The sequence below is a fragment of the Falco punctatus genome (assembly GCF_963210335.1).
Source record: "Falco punctatus genome assembly, contig: scaffold_34, whole genome shotgun sequence".
Taxonomy (NCBI): Eukaryota; Metazoa; Chordata; class Aves; order Falconiformes; family Falconidae; genus Falco; species Falco punctatus.
In genome coordinates this window covers 547,690-563,445 of record NW_027660147.1, presented here as the reverse complement: position 1 = coordinate 563,445, position 15,756 = coordinate 547,690, and the positions used below count along the sequence as shown (strand labels likewise).

The 15,756-nt window shown below is 44.4% G+C and overlaps 1 long non-coding RNA gene across 1 annotated transcript; it reads left to right on the top strand.

The window, feature by feature from the left end:
- The first annotated feature begins 458 nt into the window (after positions 1-458).
- Positions 459-1,062, top strand: LOC308057790. Its single transcript, XR_013925456.1, has 2 exons — positions 459-896; positions 979-1,062. It is a non-coding gene; the product is annotated as an uncharacterized lncRNA (long non-coding RNA).
- The last annotated feature ends 14,694 nt before the right edge of the window (positions 1,063-15,756 follow it).

Here is a 15,756-nt window from a genome sequence, read left to right as displayed (position 1 = left end):
ACCCTCCCTTCTCCCCCCACCTTTGGGGGATGGAGGATAGTTTCTTTACTTCATCAGCTTTTTCCCCGATGCCTATTGATGGTGGGGCACTAGGGGGTGGCTTGAAACTAACTTTGTGCCCTGACCATGTCTGTACAGATTTCTCCAGTCTCTGGGTCGGGAGCCCATCCATTAGATCCCAGTGAATACCTCTCTGGAGCCCCAGCTGCCACCAGTCCTGCCGGCTTAGGGGTCTCCCTCCCCCAGGATCAGTACATCGGACCAATTTAGAATTCTGACTTCCCTGAGCCTGTGCTAAGTGTCCCTCAGCTTTTCCCGCAGTTCTGTGGCTCTCGTTTCAGGTCTTTGCCAGGACCTACCAACGGGACCGTATTTTGTCCCAGAGTTAATTAGCTGTTGAGTGCAGGAGCGGGCTGGAAACTAGGACCATGATGGCAATCAGTTAGCTGAGGGGAATGTGCTCGAGCTTGTCTAGACAACAATTAACATGATGAGGCATGTTTGCAGAGCACAGGGGGGTGGGAGACGGATGGAGCCAAGGATGGCGCCAAGGAAAGGTAACACCTTGTTGTTAATTGATGGCAGCTAACCACCAATCAGGGATTGCCTAGTATGCAAGGCTTAGCTTCAAGAACCAATCTGTTTCAAACGCGCAGCTTCTGAAAGTCTATAAAACCTCGTGCTTCTGTACAATAAATTGACATTTGCTTGCATCAAGCTGCGTCCCGTCTCTTCATTTGCCGCAAATTGGTGACCCCGACGTGATGCGTTTAAGGATCTGACGTGAAGGGCTCTCGAATCGCCTGACTGAGCGACATGCAGCAAATCCCACAGAACTTTGAATGATCTGCTGAAAGGAAGCAGGAGCCGGCCTGAAATCCCTCCGGAGTTGAGAGGTGAGCTGTGGGAAATCCGTAACGGGGAATCAGGCTTCGTCCCCAGAAAGAGACGTATATGGACTCATGAAGGGTCTTCTAGTCAGATCCGGGAGTCCGTGCCTCAGTCTCCTCAAATGGTGACCCCTATGGTGGTGTTCCGAAGCCTTGGAAGAATAAGGACGGAGCTGGTTGATAAAAAAGACAGCTCGTGGAAGAGGGCTGTGTTCCGGAGGAGACGGCTTGGCTGAACGGTCGTCTGGCTGGCTGGACCAGGCGGACAACCTAAACCCCGAGGATAACACCTGTATGCATCGAGACAGGTGAGCAGCCAAGAAACTTTAGAGACTCTGAAAGAATGAAAGTGTGTACATACAGCAGCCAATTGTATGATGCTGCCGCGGAGGGGAGCTCCGTGTCGGGAATTCATTTAGCACCTTGGTGGCAAATTATGACTACTCTTTGCCAAATGTGGACTAATTCTACTAACGGTGCTAAACCAGAGGAAGCTGTAAATTCCACTGACAGCGCGACTCTTCTCAAGACACCGTCAGTGATGGCAATTCCGTCCACACCTCCTCTGCCCCCAAAGCTTCTGTCACTGATTGCAGCGACCCTCACAACACAGGACCAAGCACGGGAACAGGACAACTCGGACAATGATTTTATTGACACTGATAAACCTTTTGATCCAGGTCCTATAGATCTGGAAAAGGAGCTAGACCTTTCCCCCACCCCCTTGTCTCTCCTGATGCATTGATTGTATTTTTGGGGAGGGTGAAAAGGAGTCTGAGGGATTGGTGGCAGGAATGCAAGTGGGAAACACTTCAGTGATGGGTTTTGGGAGTCGCTATGGCATGTTCAGTATTTTGTCAGACAAATCAACCTGCAGAGTGGCAGCCTGTGCAATACGAGGCTGTTAAAGAGTTAAGCAAAGCAGTGCGGGAAGGGAGGATTCATAATGAGAGAACAACTAGGTATTGTGAAGGAGAATAGGAAAGATAAACATGGTTATCTAGTGTTTAATAGGTGTCTGCACGCTTGTAGAGATACATAGCTGTGTAACGGCATGAATGATTCCTGCCCTGAGCCTGGTGGCGCATACAGCTGCGGTTTCGGTTTGTGTCCGGGCTCAGAGATGTAAATAGGGGCTTCTCTGTTTTGGTGGAAGTGTTTCTCTTTGCATAAAAAAAGAGGGAATGAAGGGAATGACCCCAGAGGTATGTTCAGAGAAGGCATGCTATGTTTCGAACTTTTTGACTGAGCCAGTTCTTGGTGTGCCCTTCCACCTATGTATAATGTTAATCCAAAAGATGATGATATTGTTTACACTTTGAATGTCGATCATTGTCTTTCTGTAGATGCTGATGTAGTGGGAGGCTGTGGTGGGAACGTGTCGCAGCGGTTCTTCTCTTGTCCGGAGTGACAGCAGGGAAAGCATTAAAGAGTTAAATCACCTTGTTTGGTAGGCAGTTAAGCATGTGAGTCAAAATTGCCACTGCTTTTTGTTGTTGGTTCAAGTGATATGGAGAAATAGTGTGAAATGGGGACGCTTAACACCGACTGTGATTGTATATGTCTGCTCAGAAATGTGGGTATGGTGACTAGTCATGGGTGCGGTGTCTGGTCACATAGGCACACAGCTCTGAGGAGACAACTACAGTTTTTGAGGAGACGCCTGCTCTTATTCCTCTAACAAAGGGGAGACGGGGAGACGCCTGCCCCTCTTCCTCTAACAAAGGGGCTATTTAAAAGAGAACCAGAAAAGATGAGAGACATTCAAATGCTATCTAGAAGGAGGGAGTGCTAAGTCTCCTTGCTGGAGAAGATGGGATGGTCACAAGAACATGAATCACCTACAAACCTGCAAGACCACCACATTCCAGGAAACGGACTGATAAGCTAATTAACATACGAAGCGGGGTTTAGGTAACGAATATGTATAGGCGTTAATTGAATATTCATTTGTTTCATTGTATAAATGTGGGATGGTTTGTCACTTCGGGTATGCACGCTTGTGGAGGAGCGATCCCCCGTGCATCTGCGCGCAATAAACATACCTACTTTATAACTTTCGAGTTATAGAGTCTAATTCCGCACGTCAGTTTTGGCGAGCCAGCCAGGAGGATTTCTGCTCGGCTGAGGGACCAGCTGCGGAGCGGACGCTCCTAGGCGCGCCCCGGGAGATTTCCTCGGAGGAGCCTCCTCTTCTCAGCTGTTCACCCGGGAGCAGAAGAGAACCCCTGGATCCGCGGATAAAACGGTATGTTTAGTAACGGGGCGGCTGGTGAGACACACGGAGACGTCCGGCGCGCAGCGCAGTCCCCAGGAGGAAAGGTACCTTGGGAGGGGGTTTGCTGACCAAGGGGTGGCCGCTAGCGATCTTGAGGGCAGATCGAGCAAACCCGAGGTTACTGCCATTCCTAAAAGCCCGGAGGCCTCGTGACGGAAAGCGGGGGGCGGGACGGAATAAGGCGGAATCTCACAGGAACAAGAGGGACCTCATAGCAAAAGTAAAAGGGAAACTTTTGCGTAGGAAAAAAAAAAAAAAAAAAAAAAAAAGAAAAAGGGGGAAGCTAAAAACTTCCATTAGGTTGTCTTAAGAATTGGGGAATTCCTAGAATGTAACAACTGAAATAGCGCTCTGTGTCTTGTTTGTTCTGTGTGTTGTCTTGTTACATGTTCAAAACTTGGAGTTATGAAATGTATGTTGAAAAATAATAATATTCTGGTAATTCGTGGCAAATAGCGGAAAACTTAACACTCTGCTTAAGACCAGGAAAAATGTGGGTTTTGTTTGTTGTTTGTTTTTTGGCAATTGTTCATTGAAATGCATACTTTGTGAACTGTCAGTGTTCCTAAAAGTTGTACATAAGTGCACGGTACCGTATAACATACTGCTTGTGTGACTGCGGGCTGCCCGGAGAGTGTGAATGGTGTGATTGAGATGCACATTTTGATTTTCCGTGTATAGCTTAATTATTTTGACTGAGTGTGAGTGCAAGAGTGCTTGAGACACGCGTTTGAGTGCAATACGAGTAAGGAGCTCTATCCGTGTTTCCGACCTTGGGTGGCTAAGGCGGCCGGAGAAAAACAAAGTAATTAAAATTGTAAAATGGGAAATGGAAGGAGTAAGCCCTGTGAAAAATCGCCCTTGGGTTGTATATTAAAACATTGGAGTGATATCGTAGGACATGGTGGTACCGAAAATAGAAGGAAATTGATTAAACATTGTAATCAGTAGTGGCCTTTGTATAAATTGGAGTGATGCGAAATGGCCTCAGGAGGGAGGAACATTAGATTATAACACTCTCCTGCAATTAATGTTGTTTCTGAGGAGAGAGGGAAAATGGGACGAAGTATCGTATGCAGACATGTTCTTCGTCCTCCAGGACAAACCTGAGTGGCAAAAGGACTGTGGATTAGTACCCCCTCGGGATCCTATGGTACTAGCACTAGAAAGTGCGGGATTAACATCACCTGATCTTTGATTATGGCTCTAGAAAAGGATAGAAAAAAAAACCCCAACAACTGAGACCTAAACTAGAAAGATGTTCTTGTTGAAATTTTTGTGTTTAAAAGCTCAGGTTGCGGTTCCTTCTGTGGAGCAACCAGAATGAAACATGTTGTAAGATAAAAATTTGTACTGATGTATGTAAAACCTGAGGCAGGTGTGTGTGTGTGTGTAGAATCAAAGACCTTGTGAAAGTGTTAAAGTATTGGGGTGAGTTTGTACAAACCCCCGTACCCCCTCGAAGGTGCAGCTGAGTCCTGCGGGACGCATGGCAGGGTGTTTGCTGTTTGCCTGCGAAGGCTGATATGTAATAACACAGACTTAAAGCAACAAGTAGCAGATGTGCATTCAGGGTAAGAAAGAGTTAAAACAGAAGTGCTGCTGCAGAGGCAGGCTTGTGTAACCTGCAGAGCAGGAAGAGCATCTCCTGCCCCGAACCCTTCTGCTGGTGGGGAGGAGGGGATTGCTGTTGCTGACGATTGAGCAGAAGGACCTGACAATGTCACCCCGATTGCTGCAGCATTTGCAGCACAACAGGACCGGTAACGGCCCCTCTAGGGCAGGGAATGGGTATGAGGTGGAATTTTAGTGAATACAAAACCAACTTATTTGTTAAACTTCAGTAAAAAAACAATAATAATAATTAAAAAAAATTTGTTACAGTTGTGGGAGCTGCTGGCCACCAGGAAAACATCCTGAAACCTTTAAAGTACAAACTAAGAAAACAAATAAGAATGCCAAATTCACCGAAATCTTTGTTGGGAAGAGATTTATTAGAACATCTAGACGTTTAAAGAAGGAGAAATGAAACTAAAAGTTAAAAATGATCAAGTAATTGAAACATTAAGCTTATCTTTAATTCAACAGAAAAGAGGAAAAGAGGACCTCCCTGAAGTAAAATAATTTTTTAACCAGGTGTATCCGAAAATAAAAGGTGAAAAATGTTTTACCTGTTACAGTAAAAATGATAAGGGGGAGGCTTGCCCAGTTCAGATAAAAACAATATCCCTTGGTCAGCAAGGCTGTGGGGATATTGGCAGAAAAACTGAAATAAAATACACTCTGTAGTAGTTCTACTAATGTAAATCTGTGTGTTTTGCCATGACAGTGACTTGTTATGGGATGTGCAGATGAAACTGCATTGACAACGAAGTACAAGGAATAAGGTTGGTCAGGTGCCTCCTACCATAGTCAAGGGCAAGACTGGGTTGGCCTCTGTGTTTGCCACAAAGAAGAATCTTGAGCTCCGCTGTTGGCTGCAACCCAGTAGGCGTTGAGCGGTGGGGACATATGCCATGCCAGACCTTGATGTGAGGAATGGCCCACTCTGAGGCACTGATTTGGAAATTGGAAACCGCCTGGCCGACCATGAGGCCAGATGAGTAACAGAGGAGGTAGGAAAGGAGGAATTATCCTTTAATACCAGACAATAAAATCTAAACTGTAAGTACAGATCAAGAGCCAAACTATTCTAAAGAAAACTTAAAGGTAATTCGGGATATGAATGATAAAATAAAATTAAGTAAGTGGACTTATTTGAGGGATGGTCGTATAGTGGTACCATCCAATTTAATATGGACCACAGCCCTATTATCAATAAGACGCATTGGGGAGCTGATGCTTTATATAAAAGTCTAAATCAGAAATTGATAGGGCAAAACTTGTATACTGTAATAAAACAGGTGACTCAGCAATGTGAAATGTGTTTATCCAATAATCCCAATAAAGCAAATAAAATAAAACTAGGGAACATTAGTAGAGGAAATGTTCCAGGGCAACATTGGCAGATCCAATTTCTCGGAACTTCCTTGAAAAGGGGGGTATCGATATTTATTGGTACTAACAGATACCTTTTCAGGTTGGCCAGAAGCCTTCCCGTGCAGAACTGCTAAAGCCCGGGAAGTGACCAAAATACTACTCCAAGAGATAATACCTAGGTTTGGAGTCCCAGCGGTAATGTCCTCGGATAGAGGACCACATTTTGTGTCCAGAATAATGCAAGCATGTGATGGGAACACGCAGTAGGGGTCTGGATGGACCTGTTCACGATATACGACCAGGGGACTATGTATACGTTAAGTGTTTTACAGATAAAACCCTGGAACCACAGTGGACTGGACCTTTTCAAGTCCTACTCACCACCTACACTGCAATCAAGGTTGAGGGACAGAATTCTTGGATTCACCATACCCGGATCAAGAAAGCCCCTGCAACTTCGTGGAAAGTAACCCCAGATAAAAAAGAACTGAAACTCAAATTTACTCGGACAAATGGGAACAATGTGGGTGGCAAGTAAGTGAACCTGAGCGGTTGTGGATCCACCATATGGGAAGGGCACCACAACAAAAAATATAGACCAAAAGAGTCTGGGACTGAGCCAGTGGCCAGTCTTGCCCAACTTGTTATCAGTAAGCCCCAACTCAAACAAAGATATTTTTGATCAAAACAGATTTTATATGTATATATGAGGAACGTTTAGATTCTTAAAATGATCAATAGTGGGTTTAAACCATTTGTGGTTTTTTGTACCCTCTCTCTTGCCTACAACCAAGAGCCTGATAACTGGCCTTGGAATCATGCCCAGAAAAAACACACTGGAATAATGGGAAAGGTGGACTCAAAGGCGAAACTAGCTATGGTGGTTTTTTTTTCTGAAAATGAGGTGTACCAAAAGAATCAATGGGATCGGGAGGATGTACACAAAGTCGACCGATTATGGGGAAAATTAGGAGATAGGATAAAAGTAGGGTGTCAAACATATAATGAAAAAGATAACACCAAGATTTCAGGAGACACCCTGATTAATGTCAGAAAGGTAGATAAGGAATTTACCCTTCTAAATACAGCCATGTGCTTTAATTCACGGGAATGTTGCCACAATTTTACCTTAACCGAGCCCATCTTTATAATATGCCTAGGAAAATATCCTTTTGAACATAGAACATGGGCCAGAAAGACAGGCGACAAGTGGCAAACAGTAGATTTAGAATCTTGTATTATGCGAGAGCAGGAGGCCTTCCTCTGTGAAAGCAATACTATAATGGCTCAGGATACTTGTTTAGATACAGATCAGAAAATATGTCATTTCGAGGCCAGACCAAATGCAAACTTGAAAACAGTAATTATATATGCAGGGAAGGGATGTGCGTGTTTGAGAACTAAGTGTAACACAATAACTGTAGATGGGGAGGTAAAGGAGACTGCACAATATTCAAATTACTGTATCTGTAATTTTACATCTAACTTTACCCTATCACAGATGATAATTCCTACCCCCATAGGACTAAATATAAGCAGTATAAAAGAACTATTAAAACATGTAGATTTTACAACGTATACTGGAAGAAACCAAAGAAAAGGGACATGAAACTCTTCTTATGATCCATGATGTAAAAAAAAAAAAAAAGGTAGAACAGGATGGAAACCATAATTGGTGGGATACTCTCTTTGGCTGGTCACCTTCTGCAACAGGAATTCTTAACACTATGGTACACCCCATTGTGATCTTATTGATCCGTTGAGGAATTTCCTTAATACTAACCATTATGTTATATTTGTGGGTTTGGAGAATGTTTAAAAGGGTAACACTTATGTATGATGCTTTATATCATTCGGGAAGACTGCTTAAGTAAAAGAATTTACTTAATTTAATAAAAAGGGGGGATTGATATGGAGAAATAGTGTGAAATGGGGACGCTTAACACCGACTGTGATTGTATATGTCTACTCAGAAATGTAGGTATGGTGACTAGTCATGGGTGCGGTGTCTGGTCACATAGGCACACAGCTATAGAGTCTAATTCCGCACGTCACTATAACTCGAAAGTTATAAAGTAGGTATGTTTATTGCGCGCAGATGCACGGGGGATCGCTCCTCCACAAGCGTGCATACCCGAAGTGACGAACCATCCCACATTTATACAATGAAACAAATGAATATTCAATTAACACCTATACATATTCGTTACCTAAACCCCGCTTCGTATGTTAATTAGCTTATCAGTCCGTTTCCTGGAATGTGGTGGTCTTGCAGGTTTGTAGGTGATTCATGTTCTTGTGACCATCCCATCTTCTCCAGCAAGGAAAGGTGATTCATGTCCTTGTGACCATCCCATCTTCTCCAGCAAGGAGACTTAGCACTCCCTCCCTCTAGATAGCATTGGAATGTCTCTCATCTTCTCTCATTCTCTTTTAAATAGCCCCTTTTGTTAGAGGAAGAGGGGCAGGCGTCTCCCCGTCTCCCTTTTGTTAGAGGAATAAGAGCAGGCGTCTCCTCAAAAACTGTAGTTGTCTCCTCAGAGCTGTGTGCCTATGTGACCAGACACCGCACCCATGACCAGTCACCATACCCACATTCCTGGGCAGACATATACAATCACAGTCGGTGTTAAGCGTCCCCATTTCACACTATTTCTCCATATCAATAGAGTCTAATTCCGCATATCACAAGGACATGGCTGTGAGGATTTTGATGGTATGCGCTGCATGGATTTTAGGCGCCCCATTGCAGCAACATGTTATCAAAATCTGAGAAGATGTCAGCCTTTTGGGCATCCATTCACTCAACTGGCAGTATTGTTTGTTTGCTGTTACCTTGGTTACTGTCATGTTTGCAAGGGCCCTGCAGAACATGCCAAACCTGGTACCAGCTGTTCAAAAACAAAAAGGGGAAATTGTAAAATTGTATGGAACAGAGACAGTGGGTTATTTTGACACTGATAATATGTCTCAGTTAGTTTTTTATTTGTTCTATTACTTATACCTTGTTTTTACTCGTTCGGTTTCAAAGGTTCTTTTTGTGCAACAGGAAGGGGGAGATGCAGGAGCGGGCTGGAAACTAGGACCATGCGTGGCAATCCGTTTGCTGAGGGGAATGTGCTCGAGCTTGTCTGGACAAGGATTAACATGATGAGGCATGTTTACAGAGCACAGAGGAGTGGGGGACGGATGGCGCCAAGGAAAGGTAACACCTTGCTGTTAATTGATGGCAGCTAACCACCAATCGGGGATTGCCTAGTATGCAAGGCTTAGCTTCAAGAACCAATCTGTTTCAAACGCGCAGCTTCTGAAAGTGTCTAAAACCTCGTGCTTCTGTACAATAAATTGACATTTGCTTGCATCAAGCTGCGTCCCGTCTCTTCATTCGCCGCAGTTGAGCAATTTCCCCTCACATAACTCTGCCTGATATGGGGGTATTTTGTATTTTCCCCTGTAGCTGGATCCCAGCGGGTTTTAAAGAATCAGGAAGTCCTGGAATTAGAGGAGTCATCCCTTCTGGGTCCACAGGCACCATCATGGGGGAGCCCTGGCGAGATTCAAGCCTCCTGTCATACATCATCTGCAGACAAGCTGCCTTTTGTACACTTCCTACCAGCTGATCCACCGCACCTGTTATGGCTAGGGGGTCTCCCCTTCCAGAGGGTTCACTCCCCCGGCCCAATACGCTGCCCTCTGCGTTAATGACCATGGGGCCTGATGGTTGCCAGCAGTTAAAAACACACCTGGGCCCCAGTATCCTTCTGCTTCCTTCTCTGACAACAAAATCCCATCCCCTCCTGACAAGGACACTTTCCAAACATATTCTGTTTCAGATTCTTTTGGAGTCTTTGCAAAATCCTTCCTTAATTTTACTAACTCAGTTGCTGTAAACGGAGCCTCTTTAATAACCATTTGGGCACAATTTGGGCACAAGTGTCATTGTCTGTCTCATACAAACACTCAGTCTTAACCAGGGGATACATGTGCGGAGGGTTTTCTGCTGCCTCTTTTTCCCCCTGGGCGTGTATTTGTCTAATCCCTTTCTCTGTTAACTTCAACTCCACCTCCCCAAACGAGTCACTTTGTTTCCACAATTCTTCTCTTAATGTGTCTTTTAACAAAGCATTCTGGTTTCTCTCCTGCTCTAATAGCTGTTTGGACTTTTCTAACTGCTCTGGCAGTGTTTTAACTGCCATTTTCAAGGAATCTACCATGGCATCATCTTGACACAATGTTTGGCTCCTATCTTCTATGGCTGCTGCAAACTTGCCCGTAAAACTGGACAAATTATGGATTTTTCCCTTGCCAGGCCTAACTTTAGCTTCCTTCTGCAATATCGTGATCCTATCCACTATACTCTGCGGTTGGAACCACTGATTTTTTGCCCATTCTCGCCCTCAGGCAGCTGGGCGAGCATGATAGGTGCCCAAAAGTCATCCAGTTTATAGAAATCTTCGCCCCATACTTCAGTGGGGGAAACATCATGAACATCTGTAGGAGTGTGGGCACACGCTTCACCAAAGAGGGGTTATTTCATCCTGAGAGGGCCTCACTGTAAATTCTCTTACCACTTCCCACCCCTGCCGCCGCCCTTCACTCTCAGGAGGTCACACTTGTAAACTTCTGTAGAGACTCACCTCTTGTTCAATTTGATCGCTTTGTCCTTCGGCTGTTTTCCTCACGGGCAAACAGAACCGCGGATCCAGACTCCGCACTCACTTTGCACCAAGGCACGTCTCAGGCGCACACACACACACACACACACACACAGACACATACACATGCAGACACACACACACACAGATACACACAGACACACAGACACAGACACACATGCGTGCGCACGCACACAGAGACACAGACACAGAGACACACACACAGAGATGCACAGACACAGACACACACAGATACACACACACAGACACACACACACACAGATACACAGACACACACACGTGTGCGCATGCGCGCACACACACACACACACACACACACACACAGAGTCAAGAGCCAAGGAACTTTATTTGCCTAACAATAAATCTGCAAATGCAAAGGGAGAGAGCGCGAGAGCTAAAGTGAGAGAAAGGAAGGAAAGAAATAAGGGAAGAAAAAGAAAGAGTTCAAGGCAATAGCCACCACCCCGGAGCTGCAGCGTCCCAACGGTCTGATTCGTTCCCCAGTCCGGTGGGGGAACGTTCTGTCCCATGTTAGTTGGTTCCATTTTTTATGGAGTTGCTACAAGCTGTTCTGCTACACCACACCTTCCACCCGGCAATGGTGTACGTGCCCAACACTCCTCAGGGGCCTCTGGGCACCCTGACCCCCTGACCCCAAGTCTGGGCACGTGCACAGGGGTTTGGTTGGGTTGTGCAGGATCAGCCTCCCCCGTTGCTCCATGGCGTCCGTCGGTTTCCTCCTTTAACAATGTATAGACCGATCTCTGCGGTGGCAGCGGTGTTACCCTCCTGCCTTAAATCCCTTCTGTGCCGGTGGTGTTATCTTCCTGCCTTAAAAATGTACAGATCGTTCCCCGTGGGGATGGCATGAGTCTCCTGCCACAGCAATGCCGAGACAACACATCTGCTGTGGCGATGGTGGGTCTCAGCAGCACAGTCTCTTACACCCAGTCAGAAGGGGTATCTTGAAATTTAATCTAGGGCCCAATATGCTTTTAAAAATTATGACATTAAATTATAGTCTTGTGAATTTACAGTAACTTTTAATCTATAGTGGATAGCTAGATCCCTGTATGTATGTGGTGGAAAGGAAGCACTCAGGAAAAGTATTTGATGCATTATTGAATTATAACCACCCTGAAACTATTTTCATTGAATCAAACCTGTAGTGCAGTCCAGCTAAAAAATAGGTCATCCCTGAAAGTTAATATTTTTTATGTCATTAATTTACTTTGATTCATTTCAATAAAGCAGGAAAAATAAATGGGATTGAAACCAGAATGTGGACATAGAGTGATGGCCTTGTATTAGTGATACTAAAACAGAAAGCTAGAGGATGTCAGTTCCCAGAGGAGGAAGAGCCTAGGGTGGAAGCTCAGCAGGTGTGAAGGCTGCGGATGTATCTTGACTCCAGGTGAACCCACACTGCAGCCAGCGTAGCAAAAGTGTTGAAAGTGGTGAAAAGGTAAAACATAGAGGAAATGAAGTAGAGCTGAATTTTGGGGAGGAGAAGTTATTTCTGATGCTGAGGAGGTACGAAAGAGGACTGGAATGGAAAAAGAGCACCACAGATTACCGTTGTGTGCGGAGTGGGGGAATGCCAGTCAGTGGGTGTCAGCTGGCTGGGGCAAAGGATCTCTGCCGATTCCCACTGGTTGTAGAGACGTAGCAAAGCAAATGTCTCCTGGGAGATGAGGAGTAGTATTGTCTACAAAAAGCCTGTGCTTTACTCTTTCTGATGGAAAAGTACCCTCAACAAAAAAAAAAGTAACTCCCTTTTCAGTCTTGAAGGCATTTACAGTGGTTCTGCCCACTGTGGCTGGATGGCTGAGCTGGTTCCTTGCGGCACGTGAAGAGCCCTGCTGAGATAGGAAAAGGGTCATCATAGTCCATAGTGCTCTTGGAAACTGTCTTTTCCTGCAAAAAGCCTAGATTAAAGATTCAATAAATAACAGGCGATGTTCCCTAAAACCCAGTGAGTCCTTGCAGAGTCATAAACCAATTTTCCCAAAATGAGTAGGGCAGAGAAAGGTGATGCTAAGGACAAGAAGAGGTAATGCTGAATTGGAGGTAATTGTCATATTCCATTAAATTTCCTGCATTGCCCTAGGTTGGTCACTTCCTCCTTTTGTTTGTTTAATAGAGATCATGGAGTGAAAGGACAAGTCTTGATGAGTACTGGAAAAGGATGCCTCCAGCGAAATGACTGACTTGTCTTATAAAAAGATGAGTTACATTCATTTGTTGTGCATGAAGCAATGCAGGAGCCATCTCCTGTGGTCCAAGGGCAACGTCCCTAGTTGCAGTCCATGTGAAGTGCCTCCATGTCCACGTATTTGCAACCAAAGTTCTTCAAATACTGCATGGCCTGTTGGATTGAAAGAACATGGATTCTGTTTTGAGGACTTACTCCAACAGTGGAGAATTTCTGTATGACTCAACCTTTGCTATCAACTACAGCCCGTCATCCTTAGTTCCTGGAGCATTTATTCTTCAATCCGTTTTATAAGTAAAGCAGCTGAGAGACACATTAAACACACTGTGCTAGAGCTGAAGGTACAGTACAGGTGGTTCGTATGATTTCTCATGGCCACTGCTGTACTACTTTCATAGCAAATGTGGTAACATAATTCCACCTCTCAGTCTCTCCTGCAGGAATCTGCGCTCTGCTAAGAATTTTATTCTGCAGATTCACACAGAAATGATCCTAAATGCCAGGGTTGAGTTCTCTGTGCATTGTTAAGAAAGAATTTAATTAATTCCACAGTTAATATGACAAATACCAAGCCATGAGCTGTTGTTCCTTCAGGAATTAAATGACAACAACGATGAAGGCACTTCTGAAGAAGGCAGAAGCCTTGATTGAAGAGACTTGGAAACTACGAATGTGAGTCGCGCCAGTGAAACGTCAGGACGGTTTGTGCTTGCCAGTTATATTTGGTCTGTGGTGCATTTTGGCACCTGTGCATGCAACTCCACTAATTTTTACTAATTGTGTCCTTATTTCTGCTTTCTGGGGAAACGGCAGTTCCTTGATTAGAATCGCAAAAGTAAATCTGTGGATTGTTCTTATTTTAAGTGGAAGAGAGTTCTTCAGTCACGGTAAAGATCCAGTAAAGCTGTGTCACGTAAATCAGTCTTTGCTTCCCTGTTGCTTAAATAATAAGACATACTTCATATATCGGGTGTGCACAGACAAACCGCAAAACCTAGATGTGCCAGAAGGTGCTATCTGTGTGGGCCAAGCCTTGAGGGAGGGAGGGAAAACTTGTACCAGGCTTAGGTTAAAAACATATGACAGAAGAGAGCAAAGAGCCGGGCATTTGTCCTGGAAGTCCTGTTCTAACAGCCTCTTCCAGTGTGCTATATTCTGTCTTGGGGACCTTTTCTGGGGCCTTTTTTTTTATAGTAGTGTTTAGTTATGGCAGAAATGCTGACATTTCTTCCGGTAGCAATGTTGTCCCTGAAGAAAATAAAAGCTTCACTGACAAAGGTGGAAATCAAAGCTGAAAACACAATAGCATTCAGACTTTTGCCAAGAATTACTTGCTAGCACTAAGGGCCTGACCTCACCCAGGCGGTAATACCTCCCTTCCTGGAGCCTTGCAGAACGTTCCAGAAACTCTGGAACTTGAGCGGAACAACGTGCTGCTGCCGTTCAGCTTTACATCAGGCACGGTGCTGCTGAACGCCGAGAAATTTCACTCAGTGCTGAACTCCTTGTCTGCTACTTGCACTTTTTGATAAAAGGTGTTCATTACTCAAGGGAGCACAAGGGCATGTGCATACGCTGGTTTTGTCCACCAAAACAGCTTTACTGGTTGTCCCACCATCATCTTTTTGTTTTGTACTTTAGTTTTATCTTTAGTGCCAATTTTCTCAGCAGTGATTACAGTGCTCTGCATAGAAACAAGCGGAGATTATACAGGCAGAGAAATGAAAGAAGCTGGATTTGAAGTAGTGAAATCCACAAAAAGCAGAAGCAAGCAGAACACAAACCTGTTGAATGTGGACAAAGTCAGGTTTTAGAGCAGTGCCCATTATAGGGAAGTTTTCTCTAACACAGATACAATTATTGTGCATGCCATTCATATTACAAGAAATACTGAGTAATTGTGAGAAAACATTCCCTACCAAGAAATATTTTAGGGCACTAGAATTTCATATGGAAGCTTTCTATCATAAAATGTTATTTTAAAATGTTGGTTCTTGCTTTGGATTTTTGCGCTTAAGTCTTTCGGAACTCTCACTTGTATAATTTCAGACTTCAGCTCTGCTTATGATGCAGATGGAAACCTGCGGATAACTGGCTAGCTGAAAAAGGTCTCATAGACATAGTCCAGCTGGCTGGACAAAAATGCACATCGTTCTCAGCTTATCTGAAGTAAAGCAAAAATACACTATCCTTGGCTGTTCTTGTTACACAATATCAGGAAGATCGCGGTGGGAAAAGAATGTTGCAGGTGGGAACAGATAACTACAGAAGAGAAACTAGGGGCGGGCTTGGTATTTAGGCAACTAACCAATAATGAGCTTAACTTTTGTAATATGTATGAGCTAATTATAGGAAGGCATAAAAGGTGACTGTAAGGGACAATAAACGAAGTCTGCTGATCACTCATATTGAGTGACTGTGTCTTCCCTCCGTCGCGACAGAAACCTACCTGTGTGCAGATGAATGCTGTGACGTTTCTGTGAAGCGGCCAGAGTTGCAGGTGGCATATGGCAAGAATCTGCAGTATTTGCACTGATGGAACATGCAGGTGACGTAGTGCCCTCAGATACAGGGGACAGATTGTCAAAATTGCATTTAAAACAACATGCATGCAGAAGACCAGTAAAAAACATGCAACAGTGAAAACCTATTTACAACCATTTCAAACCCATTCACAGCATTTCCAATGAATATAACCGGTTCTTGCCAAGTGCCACT